The 8,046-nt window shown below is 43.3% G+C and overlaps 1 long non-coding RNA gene across 7 annotated transcripts in view; it reads left to right on the forward strand.

Moving 5' to 3' along the window:
* Positions 1 to 4,098, forward strand: part of LOC135285211 (uncharacterized) — a 30,656-nt gene extending 26,558 nt beyond the window's left edge. For 6 of the 7 annotated variants that reach the window (XR_010350186.1, XR_010350189.1, XR_010350190.1 and 3 more), the window contains 2 exons: positions 1,515 to 1,710; positions 2,266 to 4,098. This is a non-coding gene — a long non-coding RNA (uncharacterized LOC135285211). The remainder of the gene's footprint in view (positions 1 to 1,514; positions 1,711 to 2,265) is intronic. The other variant, XR_010350193.1, reaches the window with a different exon arrangement.
* The last annotated feature ends 3,948 nt before the right edge of the window (positions 4,099 to 8,046 follow it).

The following is an 8,046-nucleotide window of genomic DNA, read 5'->3' on the forward strand; positions in this document are numbered from 1 at the left end:
TTACTTGCCTTTCAAAGTAAGCAATGACTGTGGGGAAGGAAGGTTTTCTGTCACTCTCTGGATAGGGATGAGGAAACTAAGGCTTTGGTTTTGCTGAGTCCATGACATTACAAACATGACACCATGTCCATGATGTGGCTGTGTCCATGACATTACAAACATGACACCACCTTTGCTAAGGTAAGGTTTGTAATGTCATGGACCCAGCCCTGTGTTAACCCAGCTGGCAACATCACAGATGACAGGAGCTGTATTCACCAAACTCAAACTCCCCCAGCACCTGCCTTGAAACACCCTGCCTGTAACATGACCACTGCCTAAGTCCATTTACCTTTGGAGATGGGAATAGATTACAAAAATAATTTAACCCCAAAGCTGGAAAACTCCCCTTCCCACCTATCACCAGAATAAATGAGGACTGGTTTAGAGAGGCTTCTTATTTCAGATTTTTCTGTTTCAGCTCTGATTAGATATTATATGGCTCATTTCACCAACACATCAGTAGAAAAAAAATGGGTCTCCTGAGCAAGGAAGGATGCCTGGCTGTCCTGGGGCAGGCATGGCCCTTGTCCCACCAGGGACAGCAGCACCATCTGCCCAGCAGGGCCAGGTCTCCCCCTAACTCATTCGTGCACGAACAGAGCATTAATGAAACTGATGCATGAAAGTCTGGGATAAAACAGAAGGAAGGCAGCCCTACATGGCTGTAATTCACTCCCCACCCTGCTGACACCTGCACTGGATGCGATTTAATGCAGGGATCACCTCTCTGCAGGACCCTGATCCCACAGACAGGAGTGATTTGGTGTCAGCATCCCCTCCTTTGGTGGAGGGCAGGATGGGGAGAAGCAATTTCAGGTTTGTAGAGAACGGAAGAGTGGTGAGGAAGCTGGAAACTGCCCCAGTGAGCTGGATTCGACCTCCATATCTTTCCAGTGGCATAGGAAGAGGTATTTTGCCTAGGGCAGTGTTTTAGGAGGTGATGGATTTATTGCAGCTTAACTGAAAATGCAGAACAGGTTTTGTGTCAGTGGGAACTGTGCTGCTAAGAGACAGACAGACAGAGGGGCAAAAGCACAAGCTCCGGAGAAGCAAGGATCATACCATTACTCTGGGTATCCCAAAATTACCCTGTGTTCCTTTACCTGCAATTCTCTGTGCTTTCTCACTGTCATAGGGAATTGTGTCTTAATATTTCAGAAAAGTTTATGCAGACTAAGTCATTAATATTTGTGAAATACTCATGTAAAATGAACAAAGAACAACAGAAATGTCCTGAAGAAACCTAAGTGGGGCAATTTTTGACTGATATGCCTTCCACAAGGCTGATATCAGGCATTTAGGAATATGACTGATGCAGAATATTAAAATAACTGCTATATTAATGAAAACATATAAGGGACTGCAGAAACAGAGCCATGGCAGACCCTCCCAGGGATCAGCCCACCCTCAAACAGGTGCATTGATGATGCCAATTTACATCAGTGACAGAACAGAATAATCTTTTTTTACAGGATTCTGGCTGAGAGACAAGTTCTACGTCGGGGAGAAATGAATATGCACAAAACTGCTGACCATGTAAGGTACAAGCTGGCATCTCTGGAAGCAAATTTGCAAGGATCTGTTGGCTTGCAGGCAGATACTGCCTCTGCTGCTGCTCATTCTTTTGCCGTGCAGTGGGAGATGATGGAAAGAACTCTCTGAGCCCAGGTAAAGAATTGTCACCCGGCTCTTCAGCAGGACAAGGAGAAATGCTGACTCTCAGAGACCTCCCAGTGCCTGAAGATGGATGTGGAGGGCAGCATTTGTACCCTGGCTAGTCCCAGATGAGCAGCACAGGGCAGGGTGTGAGTGGATCACAGCTCCTGAGCCTCCTGCCCACCCCACTGTGGCATGGCCATTCCTGTCAGCATCTTTGCAGCCGCACAGGGAGAGCTGTCAGGAATGTCAGTTTTTCAGTGCAGCTGCAAGGAAAGGCTTTTGTTTTGTAAACACAATAATCAGGTGTGTCAGGTGTGAGAATTTCTTTGAAATTTGCCGTTAACAGAAAATTCTGAACATTGCTGCCCACTCCAGTCTAATTCAGACTTAATACATTTCTTAGGTGAAGTTTCCAAAGAAATGAGAATCCTGCTTGTTGTCAGTTCTGCCAGACAGTACCAGGCAAATTTAAAAACAAGTAAAACCAACAAAAAAAACCTCAAAACCCCCAAAAAACAACTTCATAAACAAAAAATTAAGAGGCATAATTTTCTTTTTTTGCAGAAAGGTCTAAGGGAATCACATCACTCTCATTCTACTGCACAAAAAAGATCATTACAAGGGATCCAAATGTCAGCCAGGGATCTGCAACAACTTCAACACTCTTAACCCTCTTGAAAGGACTATGAAATCGAGGGTGCCAGAGGCAGGGGAGATGATTGCACAGAGAATGTGCTTTGCAAAGATTTTGGCAGTGAGACATGTGGGAAGAAGCAAGGAAGAGGAAAGACAGAACGTTCCTGTCCTCCAGCCATTACAGAAAGGAGAGTGTCAAATTGATTAGACATGATGTACAAGTGGCATCTTTGTTTTACATTTTCTTAGAGCCAGGTCCACAAATATCACCCAGGTGGATTCATACTTTGCTTACCCTTTCCAGAGACTGCTTTCACAGATGTCAGCCATCCTGGACATTTTCCTTTGTAATGCTCTGGGTTAGTAGCTATCAGAGTCAGAAAATTAACTGGAGTCCATTAATTTTGCTGGTCTGTCTATGGCTGTTAATTTCCATCTTCTAGGAAGCAAATGCCTTGTTACTTTATCAAACTGTTATGGCTCCAGACAGCTTCAATGCATATACAACATATATCCAATAAATGAGCCAGATAACATGCACAAAGAAGGAAGTCTAATCTACTAAACCAGCTGACAAAACAGGTGTTGAAAAATTTCATGCCTCAAATTAACTGGTCTATGTTTATTAATTAATATGAAATATGATTTGCAATAACATAGAATGTAGAATATTTTTCTGTTTTGCTTCTTAATTAGTACAATAAAATGTTAACTATGAAAGAAATTTATGTCACAGCCTTATTACACTGGAATTTTCCACTGCTGTGTTGAACACCGAGAAAGAAAAAGCTATGTTGTAATTCTGCAATGATCTGCATCCTGAATAATTCAAAAGGGAAGTTCACTGTATGCCTGCAACTCTGATTACAGTGAAAGACAGTGGCACTAGACTGCCCACTGATTAAAAGCATCTCCAGTATCTTATTTATAATTAGGGACCTGAAAAGAACAGTGCAGGAAAATGTGTAAGTGTTCCTCAAATATCATAGAAAATGCTGAGGCTGTGGAGTGATAAATGACCTGACCTGTAATTCAATCTTAGCTTTCTAATGATCTCATTGATCAGTCACATCTCACAGCTGTGATGCATGATATTATCTGAACCCTCTCCTATTGAGTTATGGCTTTGTTATAAATCCCACATTACCCATTATCTTTACATTGAATGTACTCTACCTTATTACAGTAGCACTCAACTGCCCTGACAGACTTGAGGGGCTATTGGTTTTCCTATCAGGAATTCTGGTTCTCAGAGGATTACAGATCAGCTAGGAGAATAAACTCTGAGCTGAGCATCTCTGCCTGACCTTAGGAAGGGGAGGATCAGATTGTGATTTGGGTGATAGCCTTGGCATGGCAAAGAGCTTGTGCAATTCCTCACTCACACAGGCCACACACACAACCTTGCCCAAGTCATTTGAGCAGCTGAAGTGCTCGAGGGTGTGGTTTTATCACTTGGCAGGTTGGAGAGCAGAGGGGTCTGAACCTGTTCGTGGATGGTGAGCAACATCCAGGCAGGGCTGAGAGAACCCTCTGATGGAGAAGGGGCCTGGCTGAGGCTGCAGGAGCAGCTTCCTTGTGCCTGACTGTAGGAATGTGCCCCTTGTTGACAGAGTGACAAAACTATCCTTTGTCCCCCTAACAAGGAAATAAGCCCAGAAGTTTCTCCCATTGATTAGGTGAAGAGCCACCTCTTAGGACCTGGGGGACTTCACCTCAAACTTAAGGATAGCTAATTGGACAGGAGTCAAAAAGTTCCACCTGGACAATTTAGTAGAAAAAGAAGAGAACAAAGAAACTAATGGCTTTTGTGAGGTGTTTTACCAGAAGCAAGATGTCTTGCACCTAGCTCAGTTTTTCTGTTTGTTATTTTGCCTTTTATTAAACCTTTTTGTTTCCAGCACTGCCACAGAAGCCATCCTGCTTATTTTTATGCCTCCAAAGGTAGCTGAGCTATCTTGGGAGTGATATAGATCTCTGAGAGCTTATTAGACCTGGCTCGAGGAGGCTACTATAACACTTGACTGTCTTTATTTATATGGGGAAGGTGGGGTGGATTAGGCTCTTAACTTCTTATTTGGAAAAAAAGATATAATGGTAATAACAGTCCTTTTGCAGAGGACCGAACACCTTAGAATTCCCAGTGGAATGGAGCCCCCTGCACACACTTCGTCATTGTGCTGGCATTGACAGGGGAAATGCAATCAGTTTAGGAGGGAAAAAATGGCTCTCAGTGCTTTGGGCTTCATTGCATGATGCCAAAATGGGTCTGTGTTCTCTAAACTGGGGCACAGCTGAGCAGGGCTCTGTGTGTCTGGGGCATCTGGAGAGCTGCCCAGGGAAGGGGCTCCTGAGATTTGAGGCTCCCTCCTTGCCCTCTCCAAAACACCCAATTTCTTGGCAATGCTGAGAGCAGCGGTGGGTGAGCTTTTGACTCCTCAGGTATCCACAGTGCTAAATGAGATGTGTTGTCAATACCCACTGCCAGGGAGCAGCAGGAGTGGGGCTGCTCCAGGAGGGAGCAGGAGACCCTGCACAGGCACACTGTGCCTTCAGCAGCAGGGCACAGACCCCAGCTTCAGAGTGACACAAACCCTAAACAGCCCCAGGCAAGGCTCAGGTCCAGGGTCCATCAGAGTGCAGTCAGGAGTAGCAGGATGTGGGGCTGGTGCAAACTGCTTTGTCCCTTACTCATTTCTGTCTCTTGAATGCCACCAGTCTCACCTTCTAACCAATTAACACACAGCAGCATGGCCAAGGACCTTCTCCTTTCTGTCCTGTCCCAGGTCAGCTGTTCTGCTCATGTCTTTGGTCAGACTGTTGAGGGTCAGTGTGTGATTGAATGTGATGAGGACGTGCCAGACCATGGATTCAATCCACCAAGCCCAGGAAGTGTTTGCTGCTTGTGGATCCAGAAGGCTGAGGTCACAGGGCTGTATTGAAATGGCTTGTCATGCCTTCCAAAAGCAGGAGCTGAAAAGAACAGGGCTTGCCCTTGCTTAGCACACTGATGTCTTCTGATAATGCCTCTGCAACGCAATCTCTGTCTGAACTGTCCCTGCACTTCAACAGAAAAGAGTGTTACTTTTTTTTACCAAAGCATAGTGATTAATTAAACTTGTCTGAATCAGTTTAATTCTTTAAACCATTTCTCTAATTTTAGAACATATGATTCTGGTATTGTGACATTTTAAAGTTCAGTGACAGTTTGGGGGTAGTCTGCTCTGAAGAGTCAAGGTGAATTTTCAGTGAGCAATTCAATGACGCCTCAAAAAATTCTCACCAAGGTACTTTAAAAAGTTCAGTCAAAAATAAATTTTATACTGTTGTCCTTATTCCAGACATGAAAATCTTAGCCTCATCTGCAGAATGGCCTAGATGCTAACCTCTGTGCATGGGATCAGTAAAAATAGGTGTAAGGAAAAATCATTAGGACCTGTTCAGTGCTTTGCAAGAAGAACCTATGAATGATAAACAAGTACAATTATATATATATTTTTCCCCCATAGCTGTAGCTATTAATTTCTTTTTCATTTGCAGTGCTCATGTAATTAAGTAATCATTGGCTAATAAAGAAAATTTATTACTGCTAGTAAAAAGTGGCATCTTATTCTCATTATTGAGTCATTGTAAATGTTTATCCATTCACCTGCTGTAAGCAGACAGGGCAACAAGGGAGTTACCTGCTCACCTTTACTGATCAGCTGATCCTTCCTAGAGAAAGACCAGTTTCCTCTCCTGAAAAGAACTTCAGTAAAATTGTCAGAACTTTGTTATGTATTGAGGTCAGACTGGATAGTCTGTGTATTTTGTTTTCAGTCAATTCCACCACATCATCTACTTTTAGTAAAGAAAAAATCCCAGCACATTGTGTACTCATTTGTACGTGCTGAATCTAGTGGAAAAATGTGATAAGGTAGGTGGCAAGGAAAGAATAAAGTAAGATTCCCAGAGCCAGTTGATATCACTGCTAATTAAAAGAAACATCATTAGTTTCTCTCTTCTGTAAGTTACTTACATTTAATAATGTGGGGAAAAAAAAAAGAAAAAACAAAAGAAAAGCTGAAGCTGTTTTCATGAATCACACCTTAAGATATGACTTTTCTTTAAGGACACATTCCAAAAGCCATTAATGAATCTGCATCAACTTCTGCAAACTTTGCTTCAAACCTAAAAAGTTTCCAGTTTGGTTCCAGCATCCAGTGTGAATGGTGGTCATTAATGTTCCAGGTAAAGGCATTCAGCTCCAACACTTAGACATTTTATTTAGGTGTCCACTTGTAGAGATGTGATTCAGTGGCTACAGCAGGGGCTGGGGCCATTTGAGGTGCCCAGCAGCTCCCACCTGGCCTGCAGGTGTTGGTCCAGAAGGGCACAGATCAGCCAGGGATCGAGCAGCCCCACACCTGACACACAGGAGCTCAGAGAGCTGCATGAAGCCTTTGGTCCCAGGGACTGCAGTGGGACCTGAAAAACTGACTCACATGTGAATTTAGGCATCTAAATTCATTAGTAATGAGCTGAAGCCCTTCCCAAGTTTCTAACTGAGCTCTGGAGAAATCAACTGTGTGCACATTTCTCTTCTGTCAGTCTTAGGGCCACATGAGATGTTCCTCATTTGCAGTCTCCAGTGATGGAAACAGAGGGTGGCCTGGTGTTACCTACAGGGAAGCAAAAATGCTAAAGGGTGAAGGCTGGGTAGAGTTAGAGCTGAGCTAGTTCAGCACATTGCAGAGAAACAGAAAGTTCTCTCAATACTTCTGATTACAAGTTCATTTGAAGGCAGGAAAACACTGAGGATGTACAAGACATGATGTTAACAACAAGCAAGCTTTGTGATCTGACAAAGGGCAGGAATCATCTTACAGACCTTTTAAATTGCATTTCCTCCCTGACAAAGCCATTACAAAGAAAAGCTTCCTAGTGATCTCTAAAATACAGAAATAAACTGAAATGTATGTTTTACTAAACAGGCCCAGTAACACTGGAGCTGAACTGCCCCTGAGGACAAAACGAGATGCCACACTCTTTTCTGGACCTGTGTAGTCACACCAACCAATGCAAATGCACTGTGACAGCCAGACAGCCTTAATCACCATTACAAAAAGCTGTCACTGCCACATATTTATCCCCTGCTGACAGGACAGATTCAGGTCCTCTGGTTACTGAATCCATTGCATAGTCTGCTTCAGCAAGATAACAAAAATGCCAGTAGGAAGTGTGAAAGGAGCTGCCCCAGTTACCCATCCCCTGACATGCCCTGAATAACTGTTGCTTCTCTGAGACTTGAAACTGGCTGGGAAGGGGAGAAGGGGCAACCAGACAGCTTCCTTTTGGATCTGTGCTGAAACTCAGATTCACACCCATACCAAGGATAAAATATGTGAAGCACCCCGTGTGTCGGTTTAAAGAGTTTAAGTGGTCCTTAAATAGATATTTGGACTAATACTTCTCATTATAATAGATTACATAACTGGCTGTTAGGAAGCCAAACTGTAAAGATTATTAAAATCCTGAAAGCATTCAGCTCCCTTCCTTACTTTTTTGGTCAATTGTCTAAGTGCTTATCAAAGCTGGAATAGAATGAAGGCATCCCCACAGACACATATTTGGGAACCATTAGATAGCATATGAAACAAAGATCCATGGCTCTTTCTCCAGGAGCAGGAGCAGGTAGAAAATTATGTCAGAAAGCTGCATTTTCTGACC

The sequence above is a fragment of the Passer domesticus genome, chromosome 1 (assembly GCF_036417665.1).
Source record: "Passer domesticus isolate bPasDom1 chromosome 1, bPasDom1.hap1, whole genome shotgun sequence".
Classification (NCBI taxonomy): Eukaryota; Metazoa; Chordata; class Aves; order Passeriformes; family Passeridae; genus Passer; species Passer domesticus.